A 14,622-nucleotide genomic window follows, 5' to 3' on the forward strand; every position below is an offset into this window, starting at 1 on the left:
GAGCATAAGCTGATTGACACTGAACCTAAAGAACCACATAGGTCTACAACTGTTTGATGTTGTCCAAGAATGTTTTTTACACACAGTCACCCCAGAGCACCCAGGCTGCAGCCGATGGTTAACGCCCCTGCTGCAGCAGGCACCCGGGACCTCTGCCATCATTTTGACTCTTTTGAACATGCAGAGGGAACTGATACCAGCCCTTCATTTTTATGGTTAATGAATACTGTGATGATGGAACAGCACTGATTGTACAGAAACATATGTTATTCAATTTCAATCAAAACCAGCATCAATCTTCATACCAGAGACTGGAAAATTTGTCAAATTAAAGTTATGCCACATTATGCCTAATGTCGCTAATTTACCTCATACCTTAGTTTTATATCTACTGTAAATGCGGTATTGTAATTAACAATCTCCACTTAATTTAGCATCTGTATGACAGCCAAAAACACAAGTAATATTTTTTTTCTATTATTGGAAATAAATTCAGGCAGTAAGGGAATAAAACGTTGTGGCGTGGGTTGAAATAAGTGCCATAAGAACGTTCGCCATGGTAACAGTCATAAAAATATGGTTAAGGTTGTGGAATTACATCTGGCACAAATGTCCACGTGGACTCAAGGGTGAACTGATCTCCACTGGTGAAAGGTCCCTGTGACCTCACAAAACATGTGTTTGGCCATTACTTTTGTATTAATATGCTAATTATGATTAATGGGACAAAATAATTGGTGACATTTTATACCCCAAAGGGTGAGGGTCAAATTCCTTGGGACATCATAATGTTCAGCACTTTTCTCGCCATCAACTCAAGGGGGGGGTTGTGACCATATTTCCTGCAATGTGACTGGTTACAAGAGGAATGGACCCGCAAGGCGATAATTCTCGTTACCTCTGCGACCACTGTGATGGAACCAGCAGCAGCTACACATCATGTTCTTGTCACCTTACAGGAAGAGGAAGACACAGAGAGCAAGGCCATAGTTCTGCACTTGTGTTTGCATGTGTGTGTGTGTGTGTGCGCGCCTCCATCAGTGTATGGACTTGCCTGTGTGCTCCGCCCATGTCAGTGCCACTGCGTTGGTTTTATGGGATGTATTGCAGGAGGCGTCTCTGACTCCAGCAGATGAGAGGAGCTGCTCAGGCTTGCATGGCATGTCGCTGGCCATATGATGTATAATAAATGCAGTATAATGGATTGCAGCAAGATGTGTGAATAATTGACTATGCTCTTTGTCTGTGTGCCCCCCCCCCCCCCCCCGCCTTCTCCCTCCTCCTGGTGGGTCATGATGGCGGGTTCCTTCTGAAGGAGACACGGGAGGTCTTCGTGTTCGTTTTGATCTGTTGTGTTGCTTCTTCTGTTTTGTCCTGTTTCCATGAGCATCTTATTCAAATGGGATGTCTGGTCAAACATCTGGTGCCACAGTCCTGTCCTGTGGTTGAGATCTTTATTAGTATATGAGTGGGCAAATGGTGTCTGTTATCTTTCATATATCATCACAGCTGAGAATAGAATAAGTGGGGGCTTTAAATTATCTTCGGTGGGTGATCTGTGTGTATGTACACAGATTAAAGTTATTTATTTTCCTCATAAAATGTCTGCATGTTGTAAATGAACTTGAAATAGAACCATATTTGTCCGAGTGATATTCAGTGAATCCTTGTATAAATTCACTACAAATATTTTGCTAAAGGGAACAAGAATTGACCACGAAACTGTATGAATCTGTAGCAGTGTCATTAATCTTGTCCTTCTATAGATTAATTCATAATGACCTCGTCAATTGGAAGAGGCCGCCTGCAGTGTTAACGTAGACATTTTATTTTTATTTCAAAACAATGCCCTTGTTTGGCTGCAGAGGTGCCGTGTTTTAGTTTATGCTTTAAAAAGCTTTACACGGGACAGAAATGTGAAACGCTAACCTCAAAATGCTGATTTGCTCATAACGGCGAAACTTGTTTTCGGGATGTATGAAGCTTGACATCTTTGATTCATCTTGTTAGCCTGCATACATTTGCTAATTGGTGCGACGCTGAGGCAAAAGAAAAAAACGGACTGTTCCAGATTTCACAGAAAAACATCAAGTCGTTTTGGAGATATTTCCCTCTGAACTAAAGTGGTGGAACAAACAACCGACTAACTAATCTCTGTAAACACATTCTGCATCTGAATATGCAGAACTCGAAGGTGAGGGACAGGATTTTGTGGTTGGAAGTCTTTTGGTCTCCGTTTCTAGTTTGGCCAATAACGGAGGGGCAGGCTTTGGTTGCCTGCAGGTAAGAAGGGTGTGTGGAGAGCCAAAGAGGCTGAACACCTTGATCGACATGCATTGGTTATCAGTTTTTTTTTAAATTGTATATGCATTTATATGCATATTAGCAAAACTTTTGTGTGGCCATAACCCCCTCCCCCCCAAAAAAGTACAGCTGTTACTGTTTTGTGTGGAGGAACATGAGGATAACTGCCTTCTGCACTGGAAGCTTTAGATATTGACCATTTGCCCCCAGAGGCTAAGTTGTTGTGAGAGGATGTTTGATGGGCTCTATCTGCTGATGGACCAACAGACTGATATCGGGCTAACATCCATGAAAATCACATGAAAACATTGAGTAAGTAAAATGTAGGATACAGTTAAAGGGCATGTCGCTGAAGGTGTTTTGAGTATTTGTAAAATACGAACAGAGGAGAGAAGCACACTGTATCACATTAGGTGACAAAGAGTTGTCCTAATCTTAGAAAGGAAAGTGAGTATAAAGCAAAGTATATCAATAAACAGCAGCTTTTAAGGATGGCTTAAATGTTTGCCTTCTAAAAAGGAGGTTCAAATATGTGGAAATGCAAGCACTTTTGTGTTAAAATTATAAAGTAGTCTGAAGTATATTATCTTTTTAAGCACATAACATTGCTGTATAAAATTTAAAAAAGCACATCACTCGTTGAATTTCTTTTCCCAGCTTGTTGCTTATCGCTGGTGTTCAGCCAGCCCATTATCCTTTTTATTATTTCTGGCAATACCTCAGATTTTTAGTCAATTCAATGACTAAAATTCCTTCCAGAAAAAAGAAATATTTAATCTGTCCATACACCACATATTATTTTCCATTTAACTAAAACCAATATACACATTTTGTAACTTGTTAAACCAGATCAAACCAGATATTTTTTTGTTCCAATATCCACATTAAAAACCAGCTTATTTCTGAAGCTCACAAAAACAATTTTTGGTAAATGGGCTGTGGAAAGTCATTGTAAGGCTTATTGCTTTTCCCATCGAGTACAAACACACCCTGAGGCTCTGTCTGCGGGAGAGAGATCATAACAAGACTGGCTGTGGTAATGTGACGGGTCTGTTCTGCAGAGTGTGCAGGGAGTATTACAACCTGATCTCTAATTGTGAATTATGTGCCGGCACAGTGATAACATTGCAAATTGCTCAATTAAGATTCAAAGTATTATGGTGAAATCTTCTCGCCACCCAGTTTTTCAAATGTCTTGGACCTTACAGGGCCAATGCTGACATAGAGTAAACTGTTTGGGACCTGTCTACGCCCCGCCTCCCAGCACTGTTCCAGCGAGACACATCTCAGACACTAACAGTTCCATAACGCTGAGAACATTTTTTCCAGTTACTTTGGAGCGAATCCTGATAAACGGGCAGATCCAGGAATTATTATCTTTTCACTTTTGTTAACATGGTGAGATATGAGGATGAGGATGAGCTCTCTGAACACCCTTCTTGTTTGAAATAGGATTTATGAAGCATAACATAATTCTCAGCTTGTTAGCTCGCATAATATTGGCTGGTGATGTTGAACTAAGCTAATCTTGGTGAGTTCATTTAAACGATTTGTTTTCGTTAATTACCCAGTTTTATTAATCGCTGTCTTGATTTTAGTGACAGCTCAGAAATGTCAGCTGCTGTATTAAGACTTGTTCCAAACATCTACATTATTGGATTTTCAAAAATTGGTCAAAAAATTTAAAATAGTCTTCAGGCAAATGAGAAAGTTGGGAGTGGTCTGAATTTTAAAATTGTTCTACAATCTGTTGACATGCCTGGGCAATAGAAAAAGCTGTCATTTCATATAAAGTGCTTCACATTATACCATAGAACATTTAAGTGTACTGTAAACAAAAATTGGACAAGTAAGCTGGTTTTAGTGAGGACAAAACGCCTATGTAGCCCTTTATTTATAAGCTGTGGGTTGAATTTAGCTGTAGACAGTTGAGCATTGTTCTGCTCAGATAGAGCTTCTTCTTCCTCTCTTTTCTTCTGCTTCTTCTTCGTCTTTTTCTTTCTTCTGCTCTGCCCAGAAACAGCAAGGCTGTGGAGGAAGGCGGAATGTGTCACCACGAACCAAATACAAGACTTCATGCATTATGGATAGTCAGTCGTAGGGAAAGTATCTTACATAAGGAGCCACTGCTTATATAATTAGACAAGGAATTGAGAGTGATTAGTGTGGGTGATTTGTTAGTAGATGCATCTAAGTAGGATTTACTATTTTCTCTTTGTTTGTGCTTTTCAAATGTAAGTAGACAGTAATGCGAATGTGAGGTATGTTTGCATATGCATGTATGCATGTGTGTTCTCTCTCCGTCCTGTGAAACGTGCCGCTGGAGATAAAGGGCTTCAAAGGCACAGCTCGGCTAATGAGTGTAAACTGCTGTGACAGCCAAGTAGGGTTACCCCCTCTGTCTCTCCTCTCGTTCCCTCTCCTCAATCAGCCTCACATCCTCTTCTCTTTTATCCGTCTCTTTTCCACACTCTCTGTTACCATGGCTATTCACACCCTCCCAAATTTATGTTCTTACCTTCTGGTAATTTTTTGGGGGAGACAATTAAAGGGATAGCGCAACCAAAAAAGGAAAATTCACTCATTATCTACCGCTGCAGTTCTTAGGAGAACTTGTGAGTTTGGCCAGAACTCAGGTACCATGAGTATGGTGAGAGCTCGCGATAGCTGCAGTTACTGCAGCAGGAACTTGAAGAAAGACAACAGGCTAAAAACATGGTGTAAATTACGCTGTTTTGAGTCGAATATGAATGTCAGGGTTTACGGACACAACAGGAGCAGTATGGAAGCATTTTAGGTGAAATATCCCTTTATCACCTCAGAGGAAAGACAATCCAGAAATGATCCCTCCATCTGTCAACATGTCATTCCCTCTTTTCTGCCAGCACATTAAAGTCATTAATGAGAAAAGCTTGTCGACTTCTTCTGCTGCTTCCTTTTCTGCAGCAGCATCCCTCACTGCACAAATTGGTGTCCACGCTTGTGCTCGCTGCAGCTTCTTCCAGGGGACACAGGTAATTTGTCGATTCACCTTTACGGAGACACGGACAGCACCGTCTGACTCAGGAAAGGCAGCAATGTCTTTATTTCTGCCTGCAGCTTGGTTGCTATTTTACAGTCCCCTCTCATCTGAAAAATTAATTACCTGGACATACATGGCCTGGTCTGCTGCAGAAAAAATAGCTGTGTGGGGGGAAATATACCAATGTAAATATTTATTTCCTTACTGTGTCTTTTGTTGTCCTTATCGTCTCTGGCACATTGTGGCGGAAGAAGAGGATTTAGGCTACAAAAGTCTAAATTCAGTAGAAATAGTCAAATTCCCAGCTGAATAAGACTCTATGTAGAGTGCTCACAGTCGAAGTGGAAGGAACATCATGGATTCTGGTGCTTCTGTGTCAAACCGAATTTGTCTGGAAAGCAGAAACTCACTAGATTGGTTATAGCTGCCTCATCTTGAGCAGGTAAAAAAGGTGACTTGAGGAGCAGCGGGGACAGAAAATAACCTGTCTTTTTCAGTTTCACTCTCCAGTTTCTGTTTTGTTCTGCCAGAGGCTCTCTGTCTCTCCTCGGGGGAATTTGAAGTTCTACAGCGAGCGCCGGGCTGAAGTGCTTAAAGACTCAGAGCATCTGCACACCAGTTGTCGATGCATATGTGTGTTTGAGAACATGTGTTTTCTTTTTGTTACATCATAGGAACCATTAGTGTTTGTAATGGAGCCCACGTGACCCACCAAGTTCAAGTCAAGGTAAATAAAGTGTCCCTTAAATGAAACAAGCTTTTTTGCTTGGAGGCTTTCCGTTTATTCATTTCTATAATCACCTTCGTCTGCAGGGAGGAAGATAACAGAACAGGAATTTACAGGCATGTCCAATAGTTTGACCGTAGCATCAAAGCCGACTCTGTAACTCCAAGGTTTATCTCCAAATGGGCCTGTTCAATGCAACTGAGCCAATATAATATCTGCTTAGTGCTTGTTGTGTGCATACTCTGACAACAGTATTTCTATAAGGGAGGGATACATATTTGTACGATACAGTTCTAATACAAAACTGATTAGCAGCTTTTGTCATGTCCCAATACAAATGTTAAGACAGGGCGATGATCAATCTAACAATCACAACAAACTAGAATGGCACTCCGTAGGGCACATACCTCCACCAAGGAACAACAGTATCCAATCAATCCATCCAAATTCAATCAATCAATTTCCTTAACTCATAAATATCAGCTCCCTAAATGTCCCTGATATTTCTTTTCATTTAGCTCCATTTCTTATTCCCTGGTAAAACAGGGGGAAATATTAAAAAACACCCCATCTCATGATAAAAAAAAAGAGAATTCTGTATCTGCACACTGACTATCATCTGTGCAAGTTTTGCGGTAATTGGCATTCCAGGTTTTCTTTTACTTTGAGAAGTCCATGTCATCGCAACCTTTTGGAAGTGATCAATTCCCCCCCCCCCCCGCTTTTTTTTGCTGCTGATGTTTTTATCTTTGTTTTTTTATGTATAGTTTCAATGAGTTGGTCTCGTCATGGCCAGACGATGCATGGATCCGTGGTAGGATGATTCAGTCCAGTTCATATCAGCTTTGGTCTCCTGTCAGGATTAACCACACAACAGGACAGACTTGACGTGGCTGTAGATGGACCTTAGTTTTTAAGCTGTACTGCTTAGACTTCCAAATGTTGTTGAGTGCAGAACACACACTCTTAGCTTCAAACAAATCGTCCCTATGTTCCTCTTTGTCCCACTGTCCTCGTTGATAAGGCTGTTTATTATCTCCGTCAAGGAGGTAATGTTTTCGTCTGGGTTAGGAGTCAGCAGGATTACACAAACACTACCCGACGGATTACCATGAAACTTGGTAGAAGGATGCGATCTGGGTCAGGAAAGAAGCCATTCAATGCTGTTGTTGATCCTGGATCAGGGGCGTATCAATGTAGTTTTGAAGCTTTAACCTAATCTATAAATATCTCCTATGAATAGGGTCCTCTACAAAGTCTGCTTTCTGGAAAGTGCTTTACACTGTGATTCACATACTACTGCACATATTACCAAGAAAAGAGATGTTTGTAAAGAAAACTGTAGGTAGCATTCCTCTCGGCAGTATATTCTAGCAGGTCCAGCATATTTCTTTGAGCTGTAATTAGGCTCATGAAACATGCATGATAGCATGTAGAGTGGAAGGAGAGTGGAAGGACACGGATGCGTATAGGATGGAGAGGAGGACGAGCTTGGGAGGGAGGAAGAGAGGGAGGGAGGGAGGGATGAGTAGTGACACAGGAGAGGGACAGTCGTCTGGGAGGACTCATCCTCCACAGAGAAACACCATTCACACTCTAATCTGTTGCCTGCAGCTCAGTAGCTGCCACGGCAAAATGTAAGAGCCTGTCAAGTCGGCAGCAGCAGTTGGATCTTAATTGAGAGAGGCGTCCCGTGAGTCCACGTGGGGAGCTGCGGCCCACCTACCCAGATGTCTGTGTGGGCAAACTGAGGGGCTCCAGTTTTAAAATGCCAAGTGAGACTTTCATTTCACTTTTGACACATTTCCTGAGGCTGCGCAGCCAATCCCAATGGTAACATTTTTAGGGATGAATTTCTGACTCTACAATTAAATCACCTCTGTTCCTTACGCTAAAGTCCTTTAGAGATGCAGGGGGACTAACGGCAGCACTCAGCTCGTCCCCCTCGTGGTGACACCCCCTCTGGTCACGTCACTGTTCCCGCGGCAATTCACCGATCGATAACCGGCTATATCTCTCTGGTTTTCGCCTCACAAATTGATGGGGAAATTCCAAATAGGCTCAAGTCCAAGGTATCGACTCCGCAGACATCTACTGTTAGCGGCTGGATGTCTTGTGGAACTGCAGCAGGCAGATTCCCCACCCAAGAGACAGAGTGATTGTAATGCTTTTAGGGGTTTAATGCTTTCAGTGTATTTATAGATCTCTGAGGAACGCAGAGTGCTCTCTCTCTCTCTCTCTCTCTCTCTCTCTCTCTCTCTCTCTCTCTGCCTCTTTTTCTCTCTTTGCCAACTCCCATCTCGGTGTCGTGTTCACAGCTCTTTATCAAATTACACGGTGGGAAAACAGGTACCACAGGCTGCAGTCCAAACATGAGGGGCCTCCATTTGAAAGTTACGGATAATTCGATTTTAGGTTGAAGGCATTTCTGTGGAGGAATTGTTTTCATGTGAAGAGCTGTGTGATGGCGTTATGTGATATTGTTACCTGGTTTTCTGCGCGAGGTTGTATTGTGATTGTGTGATCGCTGGGCAGACGAAGAGTTTAGGTTTAATTGCCTTGTTGTGTGGTTTTTCTGGGATTTGTGAAGTTTAAAGGGATTATTTTACACAGCAATGTCTATTTGGTCCCAGGCGCCTGCTGTTAGTCTGAGTGTGAATATCTGATAAACTTCCTTAAGTCATGTCAGATCAGGCTGTTGAAGCTCAAGGCAATGTCAATTTGTGAATTAAAATAGTGTGGATTTAAAGGCTGACAACCTTGGCAAATACAGACAAAAGATTAACGGTGTAACTGGAACTTTATAATTCAAAGTCATCCCAAAATTGCTGTGGTGGTATAGCGTTGGTCATCGAAGCACAAATCACTGAAAAGATGCTGGTATTCACCATATAGTGTTTCCTCTGTTACAGTATCCATCAATCCAAAATCTCATTTTAATGGCTTCTCTCCTCCTCAATGAAAAAATGGTCTGCTTCCCTCAAATTAATCCATTTCCCTCCCCCGCATTATTTACATTTGAGCACCTGTTGCACACGCAACCCATCTCCTACGTGTTGGTGGATGAGACAAAATATAAATGTAATATACTTTTCTCAATATTGTTTCTGATATATGAGGCAGTTATACGTCTTCGCTTTACTGGTAAGATTGGTTTGAGTTAGCTAATAGATTTTAGTTATTATTTACTTATTTAATGCTATAACAATGTTGACAGCTATGACTGACCAGTGATTGGCAGGACCTCGATGCTGCTGCTTCATCCATGAACACTACTCAGTCTCTCCCAATCCTTGGCGCAAGATGGCAGCGTTCGTATCCAGAATATTTTGACTTCATTCATTGTGGGAGGAAATGGAGACACAAATCTGTTTGACTCAAATCTGATGTAATATTAGATTGAAACACAGTTTGTCGACCTTGAGTCTTAAATCCAGTCTTAAATGTAGTTTTCACCTAGGTTTGCAAATATCGCTAGAGAAATGGTGCAGTTGTTCAGGCTGTGAAGAATGTTAGCAATCTTTACTACGACACATTTATAGTGGGCCGCTATGGGGAAAGACTAAACAAAATGTTTTCAGGTTAAAGGGATAAACATTTACATTTTTTACTGATTTTTAGGTTTTTCTTTCACAAATATTTTAGTTTTAATTATGATTGTGTTAATATCATAAGATCCCTGCTGTTACCAGTTATTCACTACAAAAATATCAACAGAGTTGTTTCATATTCCAGGCCATCTAAAACGTATGCAAGGATCAGGTCTCAGCTCTGTTATAAAACACCCCCTCCCCAGGGTGCCCTTCTTTAAAGTCTATCCATGATTGACAAGGCAACCTTGAACCCTGGTAGCCAAGTGGAATTAAATGTCCCCAGTCGGCATTCGGAGCAAGTTGCAATTATAAAATACTTCCTCACTTTCAGTCTGCGGTGTGATGAAGGTGATCCATCAAACGGGGACAAGTCAAACAGCCATCTCATAGCTCTTTCATGGGGCCATGCCTCGTGAGCATTGTTGTAAAAAGCAGCGGTGGTGATAGATGACATATGGAGTTGCTAAGGTAGTTCAGAGGTGCTGAGTGACTTATGAATCCAGTTTTGATGGCTCATGTCAATATCCTGCAATCTGCACTTGACCTTGGTCAGAGAGATTGGACAGAAAAAAATCTTATACTTGTTTACTTCAAAATAAGCAGGTATTGGTGGGTTTTTTGACTCCTTTTCCATCTGCACTTCAAGGAGTTTGCCCGTTTCTGGTTCTTACCCCAGTGAGTCATGTTCTGTTTCACAAACGCACCGACAACGAAGGAGGTCTCCTACCTTGCTGTCTTTCCCAGTGTAGCAGCTTGCATGATACAGAGACATTTTCTGTTGCTGTTGCCTATTGTTCCCAAGATGTAACATTAGGGAAACACAAAACGTACAATGGCCATTTACGAGCCAAAGCCAAAAGTTCAGTGCGTGTCATAACGTTACACACGCAAAGGTGCAGAGCCAGCATCCAGCCTACTGAATAAGAGAAGAGGAAGGAATTAACGCATTCACCTGGGTGCTCTGTTGCCATCAATGCCAATTGGAGACAATTAGAAGCACATGTCATTTTACCTGTGAGTGAATGACAATTGTTTCTATTTCTATTGCAGAAGAAAAGCGAGATGTAGGTGGCTGTTAGTGTTTATTTGTGAAAGGTGTTATATTCTTTTTCCCCTCTCCAAAAACGATGTTGCCACTCAAATATTCAAAGCAACACACTCAGGTGTTTATTCTACTCACTTCTTTGCGGTGCTTTAAAATGCCCTAGGGAAGCAAGTAAGTGCTTGTGGTGTGATAACTCAAGGCAGCCTTAACGGAGGCAACAATTCAGATTCAAGGGGTCCAAAAAATAAGCATCATGTTTTCTCCTTGTCTTATCTTTTAGAATAAGCAGAAAAGAAATTCATAACAAATGCTGCATCTGATTGGTTGTGGTATGGAGGTTTTTCCATCCATCCAGCCATCCATCCATCCCTTCATCTATCCATCCCATCCCTTCCCATCCCTCATCTGCTCAGTGGTTTTTGAAAGTTTCAAAGTTGGACTCTAGCTTTAACGGGAGGCCCAAGGGAGGCTGAGTTCTCCGCTCGCCACCTGCTCCTCCAGGAGAGACAGATACATTCTGGCCAAACCCAAAGTTCATTTTTGTTTTGGAGGAACAAAAAAGTGAAAAATAAAAAAGAGGAAGATTTAGTTCAAACCAGTGCCTCTGTGTTTGGTAGAGTTTCATTTCACAGGTATGATCAGATCGAGGCACAACTAATGAGACACATTCAAAGATTGTAGTCGTAGAACTGGTTGGTGGAAAAACTGCGACAAAATTAATGACACTTACGTGGCACAAGACTGTGTGAAAACGAGGTGTTAATCTTGTTTTACTGACTAACATCCTTTTTAAAGATTTATGTGAAATTCGAGGGATAAAAAGAATAAAGTAAAAAATGATGGAATCACATTTGATCAAATCTAGCTGCTTGCCAGTGTGGTTTGTTTCAGGTCCTGTAGCAGTCATGAAAATGCGCCAAATAACTCAAAGCCTCTTTCTCTGGGGTTCTTTATGGTTCACATCATAAATTTCTTGCAAAAAGACTGTCCAGTCTTACACAATGGCTGCAAGTGAATGAAAAATCTTATCAGGGATTCAGTTGATGCTTGTATTGTTGATCCTGGTCTTTGGTTGTTTATTTGCTTTCATAGGTAAACCAAAAGTAGATTTAAAGATCCCCACCTGACACAGACACTTCAGAGTAGTACCTGTAAACCTCAGTCAATCAATACCGCATAGAGCAGTGGTTATCAACTGGGGGTACTTGAAGGTACTCCAGGGGGTACTTGAGATTTTTATTTAATATATTTAAAATTAGAATCCATTCAAAAACCCTTGACATTTTTTTATTTAAAAAATATTCAATAAAATATAAGTGTAAGTTCATGAACTAAATTGTATATTCAATAGGCTTTTCAATTTCATTATCCTAAAAAAACAGAGTCTCCCCCATACCGATGGTTTGTCCCAACCTGGCACACGCCACCTGTCATCACCTGTCATCACTGCCGCCTTGAAAACTTCAACAATGGAGTCGAGTTGAAGTGCAGCAGCAATGCTGCTGAAACACGGAGGGACAAGTACCAAAGAAGGCGATACCAGAGCAGAGAGCCTTCCCTAAACAACACCGTGAGAGCTTGTGCCTCTTCGGAGGGTCGCTAAAATGTAAAAGTTTTCCGTTGTGAAGTTAATGATTCATAACAAGAAGTCCGCGTCTCTACCGGTACCCTTTCAAAATAAAAGCATGTAATACAAAAACGGAAATGAAATTGTATGACCTTAAAGCGAGCAAATATTTCACAATAAAATAACAGAATGACACTACAACAATATTAACAATAACATAGATTGGGTTATTTACACTTTTTGTTTTTTCTGTGGGGAGAGATTAGCCAACAGTGGCATTAAGCCACCATATCATCAGCGGTATCTCCAGACAAAACATGAAAGTCATGTTGGTAAGCCACCTGAGTTTTTTAAGAGGAAACTTTCTGAATTCAGGTCATCTCAAGACACGATGCGAAAAGACTCCCATAAGCAAACGGAAACAAGCTACCTGTCAGTATTCTTTTCGATCCTTAAAGAAGATATTTTAAGATGATAAATATTTAAAAAATATGTTTTGAGCTAATCTTTTATTTAAAACTAAGTTAATGATTTATTTTTTGGGAAGAAGTGTTTAGCTGTAATTAAGTTCATGAGTTCAACTTGAGAATATATCTTTATTATGATCCCAAAAGAGGTCACTTTAAGTTGATAATTATTTTGATGTGTACAAATCTTTATTTATATTTAGATAATAATAAAAGTCTTTAGTTATTTTTATATCTTTTTATTTCCAAATATTTCAAGAGAGACCACTTCAAATGAGCAATGTTATGGACATTGATGGAGGTTTAAATTTGAATGTGTCTAGTTACAAGGATTAATAAATCACATTACATCTTTCTTTCAACCAAAAATGCTTTGCACTGGTTAGGGGGTACTCTGCAGAATTATTTTTTTCAACGGGGGTACGTCACTGAGAAAAGGTTGAGAACCACTGGCATAGAGGATAAAGACATGCAGTCTCAAAGGTGTTATGCTCACATTTTCCTTTCATAAAAGTGGAAGCATGTTTTAAAAAACTCCCAGTCCTGCTTGTTTTCACTGGCGCAACACTGAGGTAATTATTTAGTGAATCTGTTTATTCTGTCAGCCATTTGCACTTCACTGAAGACATTCTACCCTCGGCAGCCCACCCCTCCGGCTGCTGCTTCTCAGTTAAGAGATTTGGGGGCCGTTTGTCAGCTTTGAAAATCAACTCTCTGTGCAGAAGTTAAGTCGGCAGCTGTAGCTTTCGGAACTCTGCCAATTTTGAAGAACATATTAAGACAGAAAGAGAATAACTATCCAAAATGACAGGCGAGGACCCATGAAATGTCTGTCTCAGAAATCTTTTGCTGTACATTGGATTTATATGCTTCTTGTTCGCATCATTATCTGCTATAAGCTGAAATAAAGTGTATATCTAAGCTTGCCTCTGCAGCGAATGAATTGCAAAAATAAAACCTTCATATGGAAGAAGCGGGGTCATTTCGTGGTCAAGATGAGATTGCAAACGTTTTTTCCATTGCAGCAAGTAAAACCCTTTATAAAAAGCAATCTCATTCTACATTTAAAGGACTACTTTGACAATGCCTTTAACACGCCACTCCATTCCAGTTTAGAATTGTAGCACTTTCCTAAACCAACAGTTCAACATTTTCACCCACTGCCCATCAGTGCAGAGCTGTGGTAGGAAATAGGGTAATATAAACCATTAATTCTAATTAAAATCTGGAGCTTAGTTAAGGTAATTACCTGCTGATTCTAGTTTACCTTGCACGCAAACATAAGAGAGTTTAATTATTAAAACACTGTATTTCACTGGTTTAATGCCTCCACAAATAGAAATGTACAACTGACAAGACATGTTTGTTTGACAGAGGATCAGCAGTGCAGATAGTCTTGGACCATGGACTATATATACAAAGATCCATGAAACATCCCTACTTATATACAAAAGTAGGAGGTCACTCTGAGAACACATAGCTCTAACTATAGGTCATCATGTCAAAGAAATGTTTCCCATTACCTAGTTTGTGGCGGTCTGCTATATTCTACTATGAGCACAAAACATGTTTTACACTTCTCATAATAACACAAGGGATCTCTAACTTGGCATTCTGCTCCTTTACATTGCAGCAGTGTGCTTGCTTGTGCTATTATCCGTAAAGTTGTTACCATCCCAGCAGTTAGACCTCATTATTTAAGATGCAGTCGTGTATGCATCTGCACCTGGCGTGTGAGAACTTGTCTGTCACTCTGCATTCAGTGAACCTGTTATTTAGAATCTGTTGTGCGTCGGAGCATCATATGTGAATGTACGTATGCACCCCCGCTACTGCCATTGATTGAACGAATTCTGTGGGAAACAAAGAAGGAAGAAAGTAAAACAAAATTCCTAAA

The 14,622-nt window shown here is 40.6% G+C and overlaps 1 protein-coding gene across 1 annotated transcript in view; it reads left to right on the forward strand.

The window, feature by feature from the left end:
- The window catches only part of gpr158b (G protein-coupled receptor 158b), a 61,147-nt gene that overhangs the window by 8,169 nt on the left and 38,356 nt on the right, over window positions 1–14,622 (forward strand). The gene's annotated exons all lie outside the window — the stretch shown is intronic.

Source organism: Platichthys flesus, chromosome 14 (genome assembly GCF_949316205.1).
Source record: "Platichthys flesus chromosome 14, fPlaFle2.1, whole genome shotgun sequence".
Taxonomy (NCBI): Eukaryota; Metazoa; Chordata; class Actinopteri; order Pleuronectiformes; family Pleuronectidae; genus Platichthys; species Platichthys flesus.